At 36.1% G+C, this 23,657-nt stretch overlaps 1 long non-coding RNA gene across 1 annotated transcript in view; it reads right to left on the reverse strand.

The window, feature by feature from the left end:
- The window catches only part of LOC131691127 (uncharacterized), a 182,253-nt gene extending 164,246 nt beyond the window's left edge, over nucleotides 1–18,007 (reverse strand). Inside the window, exon 1 of the long non-coding RNA XR_009305721.1 lies at nucleotides 16,465–18,007. This is a non-coding gene — a long non-coding RNA (uncharacterized LOC131691127). The remainder of the gene's footprint in view (nucleotides 1–16,464) is intronic.
- Between the last annotated feature and the right edge of the window lie 5,650 nt (nucleotides 18,008–23,657).

Genomic DNA, 23,657 nt, shown 5'->3' on the forward strand with positions numbered 1-23,657 from the left:
CCCATGACGCAGTAGGCTTCTATTTCCCCGCCGCGAAAGAAGGTCTCCGTACGCAATGAAATGTTTCGTGCACGAGATCCAACGGATAATCAATGATCTTGGTTTTACATTTCTATCGAAAGAAATGTGTAGAATTCGTTCAAACTTCTAAGATTTTTTCGGAGGCCTGAGTCTTAAATACCAATCGACTCAGATCGACGATTTGGGACAATGTTGGTGTGTATGTAACGTATAAATCCTCATTAGTGTTTCTCAGCAATGGCTAAGCCGATCTTATCCAAACCAATTTCAAATGAAAGGTCTACACTCAGACAGAACACTATCAACTTGTTTTTGATTTTGATGATTAGTTTCCGAGATATAGATATTTGTATGAGCAAAAAAAATATTTTTTGCGGTTTTGCCTTTCTCGTATAGAAAGGTTATGCAATCACTCTGAAAAACGTCAACCTAATCCCGGCCCGGAGGGCCGAGTGTCATATCCCATTCCCAACTCTGTATCTGTGTGTGTATGTATGTGTGTGTATGTGTGTGTATGTATGTGCGTATGTGTCAAACAATGTCACTCATTTTTCTCAGAGATGGCTGGACCGATTTGCCCAAACTTAGTCTCAAATGAAAGGTGCAACCTTCCCATCGGCTGCTATTGAATTTTGGATCGATCGGAATTCTAGTTCCGGAATTACGGGTTTCAGAGTGCGGCCACACAGAAATTTCTCATAACTATAGGAAAAATTAAAAATAGAATTTTTATTTTTGATGCTAAATGTATTCAAGGTGCATAAAACGTCGAGATTTGATGCAAACACGAAAAAAATTTGACGAAGATTCACTTTTTTGGATTTTGCACATTTTTGCCTTTCTCATATAGAAAGGTTATGCAATCACTCTGAAAAACGTCAACCTAATCCCGGAGGGCCAATTTTTTTTTTCGACTCGCTTAAGGTTTCTGGATTTTAACAGGGGCGTAGTTGATGGTTTACGGAGAGGGGTTACACTCCCCCTCTACTGTTCACTCCCCTCCTTTAAAAATCTCCTTAAATCACCCCTCAGACCACCACCTCATACCCCTCCCTTTCAACCCCATCATCTTTAAACCACCACTATATTACAAAGCATACCAATTTAAGCTGGGGAGTCATTCGTTCATGGGACTTTCGCCCTCCTCACATATCCATCCCCGCATGACAAAATGAGTTAGCAAGCCGATAACATTGATCTAATGCTGATTAGGCTAATGGAGTATGATATTTTTTTGTTTCAAGTGTTTCACCGTCGACACGTAGCTCATCAAGTTCGTGGCTGGCATGCCATTGTGTATAAGTGCAAAGTGTACTAAGAATGTAATGGACATTTCCACAATTATGTTGAACATAAAAAGCCTCCGTGCCATAGTTTAGAGAAATGAGAAAGGCACAATTGCACCGCTAGGTGGATTAAAACAGGTTTTTCTTTTGATTTTGTGTTTTCACAGATTAATCCCCCTATAAGTGAGATATTTTCATAACTTTTCTTTTGAGCGATTATATTGAGATGATGTCATCATTTATAGCTCTTTCTTTTATGAACAATTAAGCTGAAGACACCAAGTGTTTATCTTGTATGCTTTTAAAGTTATAACATTGGTTCAATATGGTGATCATTCGTTTTAATATACCAGCCGAATTGTATTTCGATAAAACAATTTCAATATAGCAATAATGCCAAACATCATTTCGGTATCCCTGCAGTAACAATGCGTACGGTGCAAAAAGTCAGAATCAGCCAATCAGGAGCTGGACCATTCTGACGTAAAATTGGAAAAAAGGCCCCCCCCACCCCTATCGTCACGTCTTGTCTTAGGATTAATATAACAGCTTCTTCGAAAAAAATGACGGCGAACCTTCCCCATTTGATCGTTTGTTGAGTAAATTGTGGTAAATAAATGTCCCTACTTAATAGATACACTTCAGAGTAAGGTAAATCAATTATCAACGAGTAGATAACTCCATATCGTACCGTGAGAATTGAAGTTTCCTTGATAGGGAGGAATGCCGCAATATCAGTTGCCGATCCTGTACGTTAAATCTCTTTTTGAAACGTCACATTGGTATTCCTGAAAGCGCGCTTGTTTTATTTTAAATTTTTGAGACCAGAAACAGTTTGCTTCGGCTTTGTATCAGAGCTTCCTCGAGCTGGTATATTTGGCTGCCTCTCAAGAGAGAAATTTAAGAAATCTCATCTGCCTATAGTTTTTGTGAGCAGTAAAAGGTGTCCTCAAATGGGATCCTCAGCGTCACACTCTTCCTGAGCCAAACGAGCACATTGATTTGTCGTGTTAAGTGACGAAACCTTTTCTACTATTTCTGGAAAAGAGTACTAAGAGTGTCGTATAACTAGGACTCTGTTTGTACGTGAACATGATACTAGATCATGCGAACTCTCCCTACACACCGAGCCTGATTGTCTCAAAGGCCTATTTGCTTGTAATTAGTGCAATGCTACAATGCATGACGTAATTAAACGAAGCGAAGTCCTACCATAAGTAACCCGACACGAGTTTGAAAGGAAACACATTTTTTTCCGTCCAGTGAGATAGCCATTTAAAACCTTCGCTCACTTGAGTAATTGTTCCTTGAACCAGCCGTGCTTCAGTAGATCGACAAATGACAAATTCGAATCGGTAACTACACCATCAATCTCAACTTTGTGATCAGGTATGTATGTGCAGTCTTAAAAGGTTTGTTCACAATAACGTTCTTTGATTGCTTTAGACAGAACATCACAATTCTGAGCTTATTAGCACTTTCCAAATCATCAGAATACTTCACGTACTACCTTTGATCCGAAAGGAGATCGTATATGGTCCGATCGAGTTCAATCTGTTTGACTTTATACTGGAAGTAGGAGTCTTCAACGAGCCCGGAGTAAAGCGAACACTGACAGAATACGAAGGACGAGAGAGAAATTATTGGAGACATAATAAATTGAAAGACAATCAGAAGATCTTAAGCACTGATAGGGGCATTTATCTTCACTCGATGTATGATTTGATGAAACTGATTTTATTAGCAGCTTAATACAAATTAAAAGCTGTCTTTCCAAACCCAAGTCTCAACTCAACTCGAAAAATTTTCAATTCCCATAAAAGCTGGTTTTCGAGATGACACTAGATCTCGCCGTTTCATGACATTCTAAGACATTTCGTCGCTGTTGTGCTATCTTATGACAAGCGCCATTTAGCACATTTCGAGAAAAACGATTTTTAAAGTTTGAGATTGAATATCTTGAAACCTATAAATGGTATAAATAATCCAAAGAAGACAATTGATGCTTTTATCTATTCTGCATTAATCTCTCAAATAATATGAAGATCGTTTGACTATGTTGCGAGTTTTTACTAGGAATGTAAACAAAAGTCGCACTCACACGTGTCATAGGCGTGTATTGATGACAAAATTTGTATGGCGTGTCATAATCGTGCATGGAAAATTTTCCATAGAAAAAATCATCAATTTTTAACTTTTATTCATATCTTTGCGTTCATATAGTCTATAAACAATCGGTGAAATGCATTTTGAAGGAAATGAGTCAGGGAATCTAGAAAAAAATGTTATTTTTGGTTACAGTGTTGCCAAATATCTTTTATTTCCAGTTTAATACTAAAAATGTGTTTTCCTCACAAGTCGTGTAATTTTCTTTTGAAAATGTTTATGCCATTGTGTTCCTCAGACATTTTCACATATAAAAACATCTAAAACTTCAATATAGCTTGAGCAAATCCCTAGATACAGTGATTTGAAGCAAAAAACTCACAATTTCTCATCATGTTTCTCGCTATATCTAAGTAACCAAGTAGAATTTCAAAATTCTGAAAACGCCACTTTGTAGAGATTTTTCAAACACGTAATGTGGCATATCTAGCTCAGTTTACCCCAAAATGGCGTTTGTCATAAGATAGCACAACAGCGACGATTTAGCATCAAAAATATTAATTCGATTTTCGAATATTGTTTACTAACGGGTGAAAGTTTTGGCACTTTGATCATTTTGACACCTTAATCATGACCGATTGAGCTCAAATTTTGCATAGTGATTTTTGTTCGAGGTGCTAATACTTTTTCGCTATATCCAGTTATTGAATTCAATGGTCACTTTTTTCCACACAGGCCATTATTGGTACCTTAATATACAATCTTCTGAATAGATGCTCCCCGAATCGCCTCCAAATGCCTAGCGCCAATGAATATACAGTTCAAGATTTACGATTGGAATTTAGATAAATTGAGCCACAGTCATACACGAATGAATTTCGCTTGAATATTTTGAAAATTGGGATTTCGGTATTTTTACAAATTTCCAACCACCGGAAATAAGCATAACGGTTGGTAATAAAGCAAATATTTAAAGAAATTCTTCGTATTCTTGTATCGTCGAAGTGGGTTGTTTTCCTTAATAAATCGACTACTCAGTAAACCGATCTAAACGTACAGTTTTACGGAACAATTCTTTGTCCGTCGCCTTCAACTACCTCGCGTCAACAGATTTCACTAAGACTCGAAAGCTTGCTTCGTCCTTCACCTTCTAACACCTGACTTCGCATGATGTTGTAAATTGATCAGCAGAGAGTTCATATTTGAAGTTTCACAAAACTATACTGTTGAGTTTGGTGCCCCATATTGATGGCATTGTTCAAAATAGGTCGTCAAAAAGTGGGACAAAATATTTATCTCAAATTTCCTATCTCATCAAAGGCTTTTGCTGATATTTGGTCCATAGATCGGTGACCGACTGGGTGCTATCAGCCTTTTACTGATAGTAGCAGAATGAGAGGCGTGGATTTAGGCGTGCAAACACTACCTTTGTAAGCTAAGTGAGGATAGGTCATAAAGAAAGCCAGGATAAGTGTGCCATTTCCTGAAAAAGAACGCCAAATAAAACACCAAAGAGGAGCAAAACTGAAACTCCGCCAAGCACGCCAGAAGACCTTGCTACGGCCCAGCTGCTACTACATCGATGATGGAAATAAATCCCCTCTTAATATGTAGAACAAGCATAAGCCTTCATCACAAAAATCTTATTTGTATTCTGCATTTCTAGTTTTAAAATAGCTGTAATTTTTTTCATTAAAAATTATTCGTCGCCATCTTGTATTCCTAAATGTATTCGTAGTTTTAAAATTGCTATTAAATTTTTCGTTAACAAACTACTGTTCCCACTTCTGTATATCGAATTGTATTTCTAGTTTTAAGATGGCAGTAAAAAAATCTTCTTCTTATAAAGAAATAACATTGCAACATTTTAGTTTTACGATATTCAAAATGTAAAAAAAGGGATTTGGCATCTCCAGACGAATGGAATAAAAATAGATACAGTAATGTACATTTTTTTTTTTTTTTTCAAAAACCGTTCTACAATTAGTTTTCAACAAAATTTAGATATTTGTAAGTAATCATCCTAAAAATGCGAATAAACTTTCTGACTAAAAATCAATGCAACAAAAGCACGTACTCCAGTATCCAGTATTTTACATCGGATATAACCTGTACGAATGACGATTTGCCTAGGTTTAGATGGCAACTTTTGTACGTGGCGATTCGTGTAACAAAATTCGTATTAATATAAGTACAATTGACATTATGGATCGGATAGGTTACTAGAAAAATTTTATACAGTGAAGACCCGTTTTTATTAGCCCCTTGGCGAATTTTAAGCTGATAAAACAGGGACATTGATAAAATCGGGACATATATTTTTCTTTACACCTCCCCTCCCCCATGACGCTGTTTGCCAACATACCTCGCGAAAAAAGGTCTCCGCTCGCAATAAAAAGTTGCGCGCACGAGATCCAATTAATTAATTCTTGTTTGTATTTTTATTTTTACATGTATTGTAAACGTATAAAAGATCCACGGCTCCGTTAAGCTACCGCTATGAGCTGTGTCAAATAAACGAATTAAAAATAAATAAATATATTTTTCTGCATTTTTAATGAACCGAAGCTCTTAAAATATTCTTCTTTGATCCTTAGATACAGCCCCGCAACCTTTTTTGATTATTTACTTTAAGTTCCCCTTAAGGGGGTCTGACAGTGCAAAATTTAATAAAAAATCAATAATTTTATTTTTGCTTTTTTCGGATCTCTACGATAAGAAATATAAGAAAGGATTTACTCGAATTCAACTTGGTTCATGTACTAGAGCCCATCAAACTACCAACTAATAATTTTCATATGAGGCTTATAAAATCGGGTCAAAAGGCTGATAAAATCGGTTGCTGATAAAATCGAGTCTCCACTGTATTTTCTTGATACAAATAAATATATATTTCACAATATCACCGAATAATTCTTACGAGGACCGATAAATAATAAATGATTGTGAACATTCATATATCGTTTTGTTTTTTATATATATCACCAAAAATAAACCAGTTTCAAACTGCTGTAAAAACCATAATGAGATTAATTGGGAATGTTTTTGTTTCGTGGAACTGGGAGGAGTCCTTTAAACGAGAGGTATTTTTTTGATCATCGAATTTTTATTATTATTGAAAAAACTACATTTTCCAAAGTTTTGCCTAAGAAATATGGAAATACTTTCCGAACCTATCTCATAGAAGAAAAAGAGACAAACAGAGGTCTAATTTGGTTTGGGTTGCTAGTGTTTGTCCTGAGTTCTGATTTTGTAACAAGCATTGACTAAACTGACAAGAACAAATTATTAATTTAACTTTAATTATTATTCCATGTTATTTGAAAAGTGAAACATTACATTTAAATGGGTATTTTGTCAGGGTAAACGATTAAGTTTGAATTTCTTAAAAATTAACAGTCTTATTATCTACTAGTCTATTTAATGAAAAGTAATGCTATTGTAAAACGTATGGCTACACTTAAAGCAAATAAAGTTTTTCCTGGACACTTTCTCCGCCAAGAGATAGAAATGAGAAAGATAAATGCAAAAAGATGAAAATGTTACAACCATACTTTCGAATACAAGGATTCACTTATTTCTATAAAAAGTAGGTAATCAGTCTCTTTATTGATTAGTAGTAAGAGAAGGAGTAGTATGAGAAGGATAAACAATTTTAATAAAGACTACGTAGACTTTTGGAATAGCCAACCCTCTTCGTTTCCTAGACAAACGTAGATTTTTACTAGACCCCCTCCATGAGGCTACATAGTTTATGAAAGACTGATTAAAAACACTACACGCAATAATATAACCGTGTACTTTCTACTTCTGCCGCTGTCAGACATACAATCGAACCAAGTGAACAACATGCCTCTCGATCTAGTGTACATTGTCAAGCATCGGATTCTTGTTATGATGAGTAAAGTTGACGAAAAAGCTCTACTCCGACCCAACGCCGCCGTCGCTGACTTGAAATTTTGTTCGACACGCCCGAGTTTTTGTGAAGTGGAATACCTTTTGAAGGTAAAAATGCAACTTAGACTTACGGAAGTGTTGTACCTTTAGTATCATCATCTTCGCAGTGCAGTGTTAATATCATTCAACACGTTAGCACAAGCTGAGCGTTTCGTTTTGCAGAAAAACTTAAAACACGTGGTTGAAAGTGACAACGTTGGGATTAAGATTCCCGTTTATATTGAAAATGATTATATAGATATAAAGCTACATGACCTATCACCTCGTACCCCTCCTGAGTCAATTGCAAAATGCATGTCGCAATACGGAGAAGTAGAATCCGTTACACCTGACACTTGGAGAAACTTCTTCCCGGGTACTCCTAACGGCGTTTTTGTAGTGAGGATGCTACTCCTCACTACAAAAAACGCCGTTAGGAGTACCCTCCTACTTGACAGTAATACTCAAAACTCACGGAACTACAATTAAACAAACTACGCTATGCACCCATGAGGGGCAAACTCCTACATGCAAGTATTGTAATCAGACAGCACATCATGGACAACCTTGCGCGGAAGATGCAGAGGAAGACGCATCTCAACCGATTGCCAACTCATCTACGGCAAACCAACCCAAAACAGAGTTTTCAATACAAGTGCCTGAACCACAAACAGTGGCCAAATTTGTGGCAGCAGTTGCTCAGACCATACTAAAGCATCCAGCACCGCAAAATCAACTGTAAGCAACATAGGCAAGGGAGGTAATAACAATGACGGATTTACACTGGTCAACAATAAGTGCACGAAACAGGGGAAAACATCTGATCGCGGACACAAAGCCAGCTTCGACCTGGACGTGAAAGACTAAAAAAGAATTAGATGACCCCCCAGATGCAGTATGCCAGCAGACCCCGCGAAAGAAGGTCTCCGCTCGCAATAAAATGTTGCGCGCACGAGATCCAATATTACAATAATATTTGCTTATATTTTTATTTCCATTTGTAAACATATAAAAGATCCACGGCTCCGTTAAGCTACCACTATGAGCCGTGTCAAATAAACAAATTGGAAAAAAACATCCGTGTACAGCTGTAAGTCACGTAGTCCAAAATATAGTGAACATCTTTTGTAAAACAGATCAGTTTCAGTGCTTAATCGTTTACGAAAATCGTGACTAAGATCATAAAATCAAGTACATAAATCACACAATTCGTGACAAGAACATCAACAATCGTGACTAAGATTCTGAAATTATTAACATGAATTACTCTACTCGTGACTAAATATCACGATAACGTGAATAGAAATTGCGAAAATCACGTCTAAGATCCTGCTATCATGAACATAAATCACGCTACTCGGACAGAAAAATTCGATAATAATCATGAATAAAATATCACGATAACGTAATGAAACATCACAAAATTACGAATAAGCTCCTGCAATCATGAACATCGTTTCACTGTCGGTCGTGTATTCCCAAATTATGAACAAGGATCATAATAGGATAGGATGAACACGGCAACCCTACAAAACATTCGAATGTAACGCCATGTATATATTCGGCGCGAACTAGTTTTTTTGGAAACACAAATAGATTTTATTGAATAGGAGGATTATTATACATAATTTCAGAAACTTATCCGTTGCATGAACGGATTTTTTTCCGTTAAATGGAACTATCATTATGAATGAGCCAAAGGATGCTTTGACCAGTGCTAGCTACGCAGTACTCAAATCATAGGATATAATCTCATTTTTGCACACCCAGTTTGCTGCTGAGTTTATTATAAGAGTCATCCCACGCGAAGTGATCAAAGCACGTGTAATCGACCGCCACGGATTTGAACCAAATTTGGAGGAATTGTACATCTAGGGCCAATATATAAAAACCCAATTTTTTGAGTCAATTGAACCACCCCTCGGGTCATGGAAGCACCCCCCCCCCCCCCGTTTTTACAAATTGCCAAAACCCTTGATTTTCTGTTGATCATATCTCCGATTCTATTTACTCTATAATCAAACCGCAAGATGGCTTTTGAAGAAAATTGTTCAAGAAATCTAGAAAAAAATATTAATTTTTGGTAGCAGTGCTGCCAACTATGCGATTTTTTCAGTTAAATATTAAAAGTTAATTATTCTCTCAATACATATATTTTAATTTTGAAAATTCTAACGCCATCGTGTTCCTCAGACATTTTTACATAAAAAACACACATAATCTCAATATAATTTGAACGGATCCTGGGATACACCATTTTGAAGAGAAAAAACCGCAATTTCCCATATAAAAATACATTTTTATTGGCCAAAATTGAGAAAATCTACAAAAGGTAATAAAAATCGACTCTGATCTGCTAGAATCAAACCAGGAACGCTAGTTTTATACGTGACATGTCTTGTCAAAGCAATGCAAGTAACCAACAGTGTTTCTAGAATATTTTCGCTGTCAACGCATTTTTTCCATTGAAGTGGTCCCTTATAAACATTTTTCGCATGCGTCAGACCGTTTCGAGGTCTTCGAGACTTTGTTTATTTGAGAAATTTCCTATGAAAACCACATCTAGGAGATTCCTACAGATATTATATGAAAGTCAAATTCGTCATGCGGAATCCTCTGTAAATTTTTAACCGTGGCACAGTGGTTTTTCTTCGCCAAAAGCATGCGAAAAATTATTCACGGGAAAACGGTAAAGCGTACAGCAATGAGGTCTTCTGGAAAGGTTTCTGATGATCCAAGATCTTTATTTTGATGATATAGTTATAGTTACAATTTTTTTAAAGTATGGAACACAAGATAAAGAATTCAGAAATGTCAAAGAATTTGTTATTGTAAACAACTTTACTGAAGACCAAAAATTTCTATTTATGGCACACTCGAAGTTATTGACCGTTGTTGATGGATGGCCCGTTGAAAGCTTTTATTCAACATATCTTCTTAAATATCGCAGATAAAGCTTCAGTATATTCAACAAAGTTGTTTGGCTTATCAAGATACAAATCTTTCCAGAAGAGATCATTGGTCAATCTTTTACGACTTAGAAGTTATTGGGTAATTTTTGGTAAAATTAGCAAAGGTCTGAAGTAATAACTTTTGAACGGGTAAAATCGGGAAACCAGCTCTAATTTAAATTAGAAATGCTACATCAACACTATAAAACTCAGCGGAGTTTACTTGTGTCTCGTTGTCTCCAGTAGAGTTATAGAAAATTTGAAAAAAAACTATTGTTTTCCAGAAAATCTTTTAAAATACTCGAGATAAGAAAAACTACGTTTTAATAAAAATTGTGTATTTTGACGATTGAAATAACTTCGTAGAATATATGAAACCCGTAGAAATGATAATTAAATAGATATTTATAAAAAACATTTTCGGGGGTCTTCCAAAAATAACGAACTATAACTTCTTAAGTATTCAAAAAAGAGATTACGTGTATTCAGCAAAAATATTCGTGAAAGCAATCTACACAACTTTTTCAAAGATTTTAGGCCATTTCTTCCACAAAAAAAATAAGTTGAAAAATCTCACTTATAGGAGGATTAATCACAAAAATCGTAGCTGTAAATGAAAAATCGTGATATTTTTGATAACTAGTCCGAAAACACTATTGACGTAAACTCAGCCGTTTCCCCGTTAATAACCGATCACCATTAAAACACATCATTTTCAAAAAAAATGCTATATAAATATACGAGATAAGCCATTGTTGTATTACAGAATGTTTTCCATTTTGATAATTCAAAGCTTTTTACTGAACATCTCGAACTTGTCAGAATGATATTTCAAATGTTATATTAAATAATTGGCTTTAAAGGGATCATCCCCAAACAACCAGAAATAATGTCGAAGATATTATAGGTATAGTAATTGTGTCTTCAGCAAAGTTGTTGGCAAAAGCTTGATTTACAATTTTGCTGAAGACATAATTTTAATATATGCGCTTGCAAGAAAGTTAGTAAATATATCTGACTTTTAAGGACATTAATCAAAATTAAAATAATAACACCATATGAAAGGGTATCAAATGTAGACAAACTCCTTCGAAGACATCGAAGTCATTGACCCAAATTTAACGATTTAGGCATAATGGTTAGATCGCATGATTTTGGCAAAAAAAAACACGCGTGGGCGCAAAGTATAGTTTCACTAATCGAGCTAAATATTTGCAAAGTTGTTCTAGTACTCAAATGGTACCCAAAAAGTTGCACGGAGCAGGCATCTAAATTTGTCCCACCCTACTGGCCATATTATTATACTTACTGAAAAAAAACTTTTTCGCCATTTGAACTACAATACGCGTTTATTATTGACAGATTTAGTTAAAACGAAACAAGCAGTCTTACTAAATATTTGGTGGGCCTGCCAAGAGGGGGTGGGGACGGGTCGGAAGTTTTGAAGGGGGCCCGGATTTTTAACGGAAACTAAAATTTTGGTTTGGACTGTAAAAAAAATTCAATATCATGTGTATGATTTTAAAAACTACTGCATATTGGATATCAAATAAATGTATTTGTACCCAAGTAGAAGATCAGACCAGGGCGGGCAGAGTACATCGACTGCCATGTACGCAGCTCATCTGGGTTCGATTCCTAACCTCGCACATAGGAATGGAGAATTTTTTAAAGAAAATTTTCTAACTTGGATGAAGAAGTGAATGGCCCTAAGATTAAAGTTTCTATAAAAAAATAGATCAGACTTGCTAGGGATAAAAAATTAATGATGTGATTAGAAGTCATGAGGTTGTCTTCAAATTTCGTCAATATGAAATCGATTTTTTTCAGTTATTGTCAGGTTTTCGCAACTGCTGGGTAATTATCAAAAGTAATTAGAAAGAAAAAGAAAACTTCCCAATTTTCTATTTAGGGTTGCCACACCGGTTTTTTGAGGCAAATTCCGGGTCTTTGTTTATGTAATTCGGATTTCGCCCGGATGAATCCAGTGGATTATTTTGCAATTTTTTCTTCATCAGGAACTCTCAGCATCATTTTATAAATCGTCTAGCACACAGTCATCATAAATATCATTCTCGGGTTGCAGACCCTAATCGATAAGTAGGGCTCCTCACGGTGTTGTCCAATATATTTAAAAAGTGCTCACCACCATTTGGGTTCAGATTCACTTTACCCCACAGGACCTTTACTTCAATGGATCAACGGATTATATGCAAAGATTCTTGAAAGACACTGAAGTGTGATTGTACGCCCCGCGTTTGTTTACTGTAGAGCAGAGAACAGTTCGCTTGGGTTATCCTTCACAGCGAGAGTGGCTGGTGCTTTTTGATTTTTTGCAGATATTCAAGGATGTGAAGTACTAAAAATCAACAAAACTGCGAAAAAGTACACCTAAATGCTCTACCACAGCATTACACTCTGCGGTGAATGTGAAGAATATATGATATATTTTGTGCTACGAACTACAAAAGAAATAAAGCAGAGCCTATTTAGCTTTTATGAATGTTTTTGAAACCAGCATAGCGTAAAATCCAACCACAACCCTTATTTGTAATTTGATCCATGTTTCGCTATTTTTCCCATTTTTACATGGATTTTTTAAAAATTTGTTAAAATTTCGCTGATCAATTTTTTTGCACTTTAAAAAAATTACATATGTTTTACAATTATTTTAAATACATGCACTTTCAAAATGTTTGACGACTTTTATCAACATTTTCATTATAACAGCAAATTGCGCACAAAATAAGCCCATTTCATGACAAATATAGTGTCGATAGTTTTGTTTGGAATTTTATATGTCAAGGGAGCGTGAAGAGAAGTTCTCTAAGTTCACAATCCTGCAGTTTCCAATGACTCTAAAAAGCATACGATCATCTAAATCACTAAATTTAATTCAGCTACCAAACTAAGTCTACTAGTTAGCAACATTAGCTAACTAATGTAGCAAGTTAAATCCGCATACAAAATCTTTTCGTACTTTTGCGAGTTTGTAATTTCGCGAAGCGTAAAATTTACCTTATGAAAAATCGCATGAAAAGTAATTTGTGTGAACTGAAATTTATTTTTCTTGCGAATGGAGTAACATTAAAGTGTTTTCTCTAATTAATGGGTTTTGATGTCCGTCAAAAAATTTAAACTTAATGCTACGTCGCACAACTTCTGGCCCTACCCTCCCCCTCGTCACACTTCGTCACAAATTTGGTATACCCTCCCTACCCCCCAAAATACTACGTCATTTATGCATGGCCCCTTTTTGATGTCTTTCGCATATTGATACAAACACTGATGACGGCTGCAAGTCGTGGTGTATCTGCAATTTCCTTATCTTAATTTATAGTCATTGCTGAGTTTTTCCATTTTATTTGCAATTTTTCCAATCTATTTTATTTTTTCTGTTGTTTCATATTTTAATACCTTGCTTTTTCATTTGTTTATTTTGTCATTCCATCAAACTTTCAAAATTAGTCTATTAGTTCCATTCATTCTTATCATTCCCCTTTTCCATTTTCTTTTTTCTCTATATATTTTTGCATTTTTCTTTTTTAAATTCATTCCAAAATGTCACATTGTCCCTTTATCTACATTTCTCGTATTTTGGTACATGTTTTCTAGTTTTTAGCTTTCCGTAGTTTTATTTTTTCTCATTGCTAATTTATTATAATTTTTTTTACACACGTTCCTTAATTTTTCATTTTATTCATTTTTGTTATTCTTGATTTTTCCATGCAACCTATTTTGAAAGTGCTTTTGTCTGGGTTTCAATAGGTTTGCTTTTTCATTTTTTTTTATTTTTCTAGAAAACATTGGATTTATTTTTTTTGCCATTATGCGCATTTTTTCTTAGTTTTACATTTAGGCTGTTGTTCGAATTTCTGTCAAGCTTTATTTCTAATGTTGTTTTCCATTCTTTAAATAATCTAATCTATTTTTTTCAATTTCTTCTTGTTATTTTTTCAATTTGTTATGTTTCTATGGTATACCATTTTAGTTTTATACTATTTTTTGTTTTCCATTTTGTCCGTTTTTGTTCAATTCATTTTTTTTTTGATTTCTTCGTGTTTATTTTATTTTTGTCTTTTATATCTATTCCTCTACTTTTACGCATTCTTAACGCTTTATTCACTTTTTCTATTGCTTTAAATATTTCTTGTTTTTAATGTTGAATATATTTTATTATTTTCGAGCTTTTCAGTTTCTGCATTTTAATTTTATATCAATGTTCGCAGCTGTTTTTTTTTTCATTTTCATGATTTCTTGAATTTTTTCAACATCTGCCGATTTTTTTATGATTTTCACCATTTGTTCAACAATGTTCCACTTCTTTAGTCTTTACAATTTTATTGTCTAGTTTCCTGTTTTCTTTTCTCGATTCTTACAGGTTTTGTTTTGGTTTTTGCTTTCGATTATACATATTTTGACAATTGACTTTAATTTGTTTATGTAGTTGATTTTGCGATTTTTAGTTTTTCTGTGCGCAATTTCAATATAAAGTTTTCCCTTTATTTTGTTTTTTGTATAATTGAACAAAGGGAATTTTTGATTTTTTTTGTTTAGATAATGTTTATAATTTTTGCAATTATGTAATTCATTTTTAATCTTTCCATTTCTTTACTTTTACTAATACTATTGACGAAAAATTCCTCTTCAAAGTTACTAAAACGTATCTACGGCCCTGGGTGGGCCAAATATCACGTTATTTACCCATTCAAAAAATTGTGTTTTTGCCACAAGTAATTTTTTTACCCAATTTCATCTAAAAAAATATTAAAGCATCACAAAAGAGTATCGTTGAATAATTTCGAAGCTTAGGGGAACATGAAGAGACTTGACCAAGCGCAAAATTCTATTTTTGGCTGTGGCTGTCTTCTATTCGATTCTTAAAATTTTTTCAAAAATATTTTTATACTTATTTCGATCCCTTAAGGTAATTTTAAAAGTTTGGAATGAAAAATCCTTTCCTTACAGAAAATATTACGTAATTAATAAATTTGCATTAAATTTTATCAAACTTTGTATGGACATATCTACTCGACTACTAATTACTATTAATGTACTAATATACCATCTTAATCCTTGTGAAACAGTGAAATGATTTTACATAAATTGGAACATTAGAATAACTATTACTAGAATTTGCATGACATTAAACGCAATAACTAATGTTAGGGAGACTTGACCAAGATTTTATGGGGTGACTTGACCAAGTGGCAATTAGCTGAAGAAAGATAAAAAAATCCTGATATTTACTATGCTTTGGTATCTACTGTTAATGTTAATCACGCCATAAAAAATCCCAATTCAAACAAAAGTCTTAATATTTTAGTATTAGTAAACAAAGTTAGCAATAGTAGGACTGATTTCGTGACGTGTGAACATGCAATGCAAGCAGTACAGTTAATCCTTAAAAAGAAATGCATTTTAAAAAAACAGCAATTTATCAAATGCAACCCTTTTATATTTTTACTGCTACCTAAGGATCTTGACAATACGGAAACAAATAATTACATTATGTTTTATGTCATTATTTTTTGTTTTGATTTTTCAAAATTCTCTTGGTCAAGTCTCCTCACGCCTTGGTCAAGTCTCCCCGCAGTGGGGAAACTTGACCAAAAAAAAAAACAATCACAGAAAAACTTTCGTAACTTTTCAAAAATTAAATTAAAAAATCTGCAAAAAGTCATAAAGACGCACAATAGCTTTGCACATTATATCTCAATGACTTTTGAGGGATTGAAGGCTTTTTTAGAGATTTATGCAGGTTTAGCTGAAAACCTGGTCAAGTCTCCCCATGTTCCCCTACTTATTGTTTAAATAATAACGTCCATTTTATACGATTTGACGACTACACGACTATAATTTTTATCAGTTTTCGTGTTTCAGTTTTATGAGTTTTCGTGTTTTACACTCCTGCCATCGTGGTGAATTTCCAAAAACTACATGAAATATTTCCATAAATAGCGAAGTATAAGTTCTGTTCAGAAACAGTGCAATAAACCAACGAACCACATTCGTAGTAGAACTATGAATATTTGCTCTCTAAAACGGAAAAGTTTGTTTTTCTCGTGATCTCTATAAATTCAATGCAAAAATCTAGAAACCCATTGCACCGATCAAATTTTCCCAATAAACTCTTTAAAAATGTCCAAGCATAAAGTACTCACCTGATGGGTCATGGCTATTCGATCCATTCCGTCTGCGGGCGACACGACTCTTCTCCCCGGACCCCGCGCTCAGTGTTCCAACCGGCAGTAGCGTAGTTTCCCTCCTGGCCGCTATCGACGTGTTCAAGATCAAAGCTGGGTACGGCGCGTATCGTGTACTCTAACTCATAGAGGGGATCGTGAGGAGGGGGGGGGGGAATCAGTGGGATAAATCTGAACAGCAGTGGGCGAATGACTGGACTCTGTCTACGGAAGCAACGACACAGCGTAAAAAGAATAGCGCTGTCGGTGTCTCAACCCGGAAATGCACAAGCACAGCACACCGGACCGGCCTGGCACTGCTGTCGCCTGTTGCAGGTAGTAGATTTTGCCAGGCGGCCGGGATCTGATCTCTTCAATCCGGTAAGGGGGAGAAAGGGATGATGACCGGGGGTGTGTTGTGTGCGTCGCGCGCGCGTTTTTCCGGAACAGGCACTCTTGTTAAACTTTATGTTCTATGATGTGTTTTTTTTTCGTTTCGCTTGCTTCATAGTTTATTAACTCAATTTAACTTTTGTTCGAGGATTTTGTTCTTGTTCGGAGTTTCCTTTTTCGGTTCAGCTTCTCGGATGCTTGTTTGATGCAGGATGTCGCAGCGGCTCAAACTTCTACCGGCAGCATGAAGTGTGGTGACCATATTGGACTCAGGCCTGACAATACGGTTCAGGTTTGGGTGTGTGTGCTTTCCCCTATTAATCACTTTTAAAACTTCGCTTAGGAAAAGCTGTTTCCGGAACACGGATGGCGGTGGCTCTGGTCGATGATCAACCAGCCAGTTTTCGCTAGCGGCTCGAAAAGTTGTTACAACAGATTCGATTTCAAAGAAAGTAATTACATAAATTGAAAAAAAAAGAAGTGTACAGACTCGAACAAACTCTGAGGAAGAGTTGTGAAAAAGTAATTAAATTTTGATCAAATAGCCATTATTCTATGACAAACAGACAGACAGATGAACGACGGATGGGTGGCGAAACGGAAGCAGTAAGAGAGGAACGAAAATAAAGTTCCAGATTTCCGGGTGGTACTTTTCCGGAGAGGCGGAAAATTCCATGAAAGACAAATAGGAGCAGCAGAAAATACATAGAAGGAAGCAACAGATTGCAGCGGTAGAAGAGCGAAGTTTTTCTTTTTTTGCCCCTGCCGTACTGGGCGAAAAGGGTGTTGCGACTTTTTTGTTTGAATAAGTGTCTGTTGTTTTTTTCGGTTTCGATCCGTTTGCTTGAACCAATCGTTTGATTTCTTCTTTTCGATGCTTGTCGAACAGCTCCGGAAAAATAAATCACTTTTGAAATTTGAACAAATTATCGGATGTTGATGTATTGCAACTCATTAAAACTTAACAAATTTTGGAAGTCTACTTTTTATGCTAATTTAATGTTTGATTAACCCAAAAAACTTAATCAGTACAGTGTGGGTAAGATGGTGCACAAAACTCACTCACGATGTTACTCGTACCGCTAGCGACTGACGACTGACACATCGGTTGGTCGCAGAGCATAAGGTTCTAAAAATTGGTCCCCGTTCTAGACAGCTAGGGTGCGGTACTCCCCCACGTACACACTTGTTGAAGCACTCGGAAGCCTGCCGGAAAACCGTATGGCTTCAGCGAAAACACACGACAACGACTATGCGAGTTCAGCCGCTGATAACTTGGTCCTGGTGGTTCGGAAGCACCCGAGTCAAACCGCACCTACACAGCCAACCCGACGGTCACACGCACCACGGGAGACCAATTTGATAACGCGCCTTATGTTCGAGCAACAGTTTGAAGTCATAGTACACAGACACAACCTTCATACGGGAGCCGATAATTATGCGTGCCGCACTGCGCAAACTCACCGCAGCTCATGCAATCTACCACCCGCATCATCCCTTCCTTAGAAACCGTACTCACTTTTCGCCGGGTCGTTCCCCTCACTCGCAAGCTTTCCTACCCCTCCAACTTCGACAACTTTGTAGTCACCATAGGCGCCTGTTGCACATCAATACTCACACACACACGCCGAGCTTCCGCCCAACAACGGCCTACTAAGCAATTGACAGAAGAGCACTATCCGTATCTTCGGGTGCATTATGCGTAAAAACTTACCCCACTCTGCCAACAATCGATATTCTCCCCGGCTCATCCCCTTCGGCGCTAGTTCCACCCGGCTCCCTACCCAACCCAACCCAACCGAACCAGTTCACATTCCATCGATTAAGAAGGGAGCAGCGTAAAAACACATTCATTCAGCAAAATACATACAACAACACTCCCGAGGAAACCCTGCAACCCCATCGCGCGTCCTCATCCAGCCCTAAAAACTGACCGTGACGGAGCAACTGACTCGTGCGGAGCGTACACAACAGTCAGTTCGTCCGTCCGTCCGTCCGTCAGTCAGTCAGTCAGTCAATCAGTCAGTCAATTCTGATATGCGAACCTAGCGGGGGAACTGATGATGGTGATCCTTTCCCTTCTCGTTCCAACCATTCCATTCGAGGCAACCTTTCCGCCAACAGCGAAAACGGTGTTGAATGTTGGACCGACCGGACCGGTCGGAAATGTGGCCGAGGCTTCTTACTTACTTACTTACTTGCTTGCCCCCCCTGATGCTAACTGCCTGGCTGCTGATGCTGGTGAAAGGATTCAATCAAGCTGAAACGGAAGCAATCCTCTCGACCCGCTTTTCCCATGTCAATCTCTCCACCACACGGTGGATATCGCGCGGCGTTGCTTTGCTTCTGTACCGCACGTAGCTAGTTGCGAAAGCGACGACAAAGCTTTTGCAACAACGGCAATAGCAACCCGGTCATGATGGTGCTGCTACCATATGGATGGACTTAGGTTTCCATATGGTGCGATTTTTGGGTTGCTGCTGGAAAACGGTTCCGATCGGATTTGTAGGCGACAGTTGATTTGGGAAAATTCGTACCCATTTAGGCAGGCTTGAGCAGAATTGAGCTGTCATACGGTCGTCAGAGAGGGATTCATTCAAATGGGGCAGGTGTAGGTAAGTGGTGAACGGTTCCCATTTGTTTGACGAGGTCAATAGTGTCGCAGGAAGGACGTTGATGGTGAAACGCGAGTAGCTTGCGAAGGCGTGTTTCCGCGATTTTTTTGCTTTCTTAGAAAGTTTTCAAATGCTTCAACTTTAGGAGTCAGCGAGGTTCAAGTTGAAATAAACAACAACAACAAATTTTAAAAGTTGATCACCATTGGCATTTTGATTTTAAATTATTTTCCAATGAATATTCTTTAAGTGAAATGACACACTTTGACTTTCTCTGATAAAAAAAAGTTATGCAAACACTTTTGGTTCCGAAGTTGCGGGGAAATTCTCATATCGACCGGTATCATCTTGTTATCTAAATGATGAAAATTTTAAAATAAGTTCTAAACTGCTTGGATTTGTGGTTCCAAATTACTGATACCCAATTAAATCCTATCTGGCCGCCTCCAATGGAATCGGAATCTTCCAAGAAGTCGCTAATTTCCTGTATTAAATTCACATCTCCTTCGCAACAATTGACTGGATTCTCACAAACTTATTCTCAAATCTAATACAGTGAGTGAGTTGTTAATTATCGTGAACAATTCAAATTTGCGTAGCTTTTTTCCTACTTGCCCAAAATGAATCCAATTTTGTCCAGTTTCTCCGTAGAGCGTATTGGTAAATCCGCTAAGTTTTACAGATGTTAGTGAGATTTTGATGGAGATGGAAAAATGAGCAAACCGTTCGCGAAAAGATTTTGCTGACCCACCTTCAAAAATCTAGATCGTCGTATCGCGTCTTGGGAAAACTGATGGATTAACTACATTCGTCCGTCTGTCATTTTAGTATATAGGGTGTTACGATCAAAAATTAGTCATACAAGAATGTATTAAAATCGGTCAAACTTTTTACTAAAAAATCAAATATGATTTCTGTGACAAGTTCAACTCATACAGATACATTTATTTATTTTTTCTCATTTTTTCATCTAACTGGTGCTGGTCTAAATGAAAAGTTATTATTGTTGGGTGGGAAAAGCTTATTTCAAGGTTCAAATCAGAAGCAGCCCTCGAATACGCGTTAGAACCCATCATATTTACGTAAGTTACGGTGTAACAGTAGTTTTGAACTTTTCAACAGCCCTAGTATAGTAGTACCGTAAATCGGGGTGACTTTGATCACTCGAAACTTTTTTCGTAGATCGCTTATTAAACCAGAATAGTCTACCGAATCATTTTAGTTTGAAATGATTTTTACTCTAAACTTATGAAATACTGGTTTGTTATACTTTTTGAGTATTTTGTTCGAATTTTGGGTACAAAAACTACAAAAAACCGAAGTTTGCCTTTACCTTATTTTTATGAAGCTTCATAAAGTGTCTATTTTTTATAAAACAAATAAATCTCAGATTTGAGCAAGAGTAATAAATTACAAACGAGAATTTATTTTCCTTTAAAGTGGGATGGACCAAATTTACTTTAAAGAGTTTGTTTATTTTAAATACAATTTTTTGTGAAACTAGTTGGCAATTGTTTCAATTTTTACATTTCTTATAAAAGAAATGTATAGAATTCGCTCAAACTTTCAAGATTTTTTCCGAGGCCCGGAGGGCCGAGTCTTATATACCAACCGACTCAGCTCGACGATTTGGGACAATGTCTGTGTGTGTGTGTGTGTCTGTGTGTGTGTGTATGTAACGGACAAATTCTCATTCGTGTTTCTCAGCAATGGCTGAACCGATCTTATCCAAGCCAATTTTAAATGAAAGAACTAAAAAACAGTATGAACGCTATTAATTTGTTTTTGATTCTGATGTTTAGTTTCCAAGATATGAATGTTTGAATGCGCAAAAATGGCGTTTTTTGCAGTTTTTTTAAATTATCTGCCGAAATTGACAATATAGATTAACAATTTATATGTTTTTAGACAGCTTTAACGAATACCTTTCGTACAAGCTATAGATTGTTGAAATCGGACTATTATCAAAAAAGATATTTAACATTAAATGCGGACGAAAGATTTTTATCATTTCCCATAGCCAGAAATATGACCAAAAACATGTAATCTATTATTAACGCCAAAACGGCTTACTTTAGGTCAATAGTATCTTCGGAGAATTTAATGGAGGTAATATGCCCTTTCTTTTGGTATTGTGCTTTTGCTGATTAATCCCCCTATGAGTGAGATATTTTCACAAATTTTCTTGGAAGTGATTATATCGAAATGATGTCTTCAGCAAATTTGTAGCTTTTACTTTTGCGAATAACTTTACTGAAGACTTTAAATATCTATTTTGCATATTTTAAAAGTTATGGCTTGTTGTTTGTTGATTACTCTTTGTCGCCTATTTATTGTTCAATATAGTAATAATCCATTGAAATAAACTAAACATTATTTCGATAAAACGAATTTTGTATTTCATTTTACTATCTACAACCGCTAGAAATAATCACCGAACACTTCCAAGTTGTCTGGAAGGAACTTGATCACTTATCAGTGCAAAAATGGTCATTTGTGCGAACCCTCTGACTGCAATTTTTCTAACTTATAACCATCGGATCGATCTGAAACATATCGGAAAATGAAAAGCGAAATAAATAACTCCAAGCAACGGCGTAGCCTAGAGAAGGTTTTGGGGTTTAACACCATACAACCCCCCCGTCCCCCACCACACCCAAAAAAAAAATTGGATTGAAGTTGAAAATTTATTGATGCTGATTTAATTCAATATTACAATAAGAATTATCTGATCCGTAGATTGATAACGTGTTGTTGTAAACATCATGAGGACTTTTGATAAATCGTCGGAATGGGTCCTGATATGTAACAGATCTATTGGTCTTGATTTCACAGTTGTCTAATAGCATCAATATCAAATTCCTGCCTGAAAACATTCCAATAGAAAATTCCAGAGTTCTGTAATCAATCATAATCCTCAGATTTGTTTCCAAATTGAGCTCGTTTTTGTAGAGATGTACTGTAATGAGGGTCTTTATTTAATAGGAAGCGAAGTTAAAATTGATTTAATGTCTATGAAACATAGAACTGCTCACCAAAAAATGCATAACTATCAACATTTGCTAAAAATGTTGTTGTCTTTCTCATTCACTCTAAAATTCGTCAATCTAATCCCGACCCGGAGGGTCGAAAGTCATATGCCAATCGATTGAGTTCGTCGAGATCGGAAAATGTCTGTGTGTATGTGTGTGTGTATGTGGAAAAAAATGTGACCTCTGTTTCTCAGAGATGGCTGGACCGATTTGCACAAAGTTAGTCTCAAATAAAAGGTACAACCTTCCCATCGGCTGCTATTGAATTTTTTATTGATTGGACTTCCGGTTCCGGGGTTATGAGTTGAAGAATGCAATCACACAGCAAATTCCCATATAAACTGAAATGAAAAAATTTCAAAATCAAATTGTATTTTTGATGCCAAATGATTTTAAAATGCATGAAACATTGAGATGTTTGACAAAAATTGACTTTTTTGGACTTTGGTACATTTTTGCCTTTCTCATATAGAAAGGTTATGCAATCACTCTAAAAATCGTCAATCATACTGGCCCGGAGGGAGTATGCAGTAAGGGGTTGCTACTTTAAAATTAAAACTAGTTTAAAATTCCTTAACAAGTTGAAAATTTTCGGCAAGACCTGGACCTCCCGGATCATTCTCCATGATCCGCCGCTGGTTTCAAGCGATGTTTCAATATCACATAGTATCTCAAGATCGTGGCTGTCGATCCATTGTATGTATGTGCAAATCGTACTGAACATGTAATATTCATTTCCACCATTGTATTGAACATAACCAGCCATGGAATCGTAGTCTGGACAAATGAGACAAGCACAATTGCACTACTAGGTGGATTAAAACAGGTTTTTATTTTGGGAATGCGACGAGTTGAGACGAAAACGTAATATGATTAATAACGAGGATAACACTTTCCGAATGTAGAGAGAAATTTATGAAAAATAACGATTTCCATTCGACTCTAGCAGGTTCTGATCGATTTTGATGAGCATTTGATTTTTGTTGTATGACCAATTATATGTATAGGTCAAATATTTAAAAACAGTAATTTAAGGTCAAGATAGCATCATTTTGAAACCGCCAATTTCGGAGGTTTAGTATCTTCAATGAGTTTTACAAACGTTAAACAGCGCATCATTTGATAAAATAAT

Source organism: Topomyia yanbarensis, chromosome 3 (genome assembly GCF_030247195.1).
Source record: "Topomyia yanbarensis strain Yona2022 chromosome 3, ASM3024719v1, whole genome shotgun sequence".
Lineage (NCBI taxonomy): Eukaryota > Metazoa > Arthropoda > Insecta > Diptera > Culicidae > Topomyia > Topomyia yanbarensis.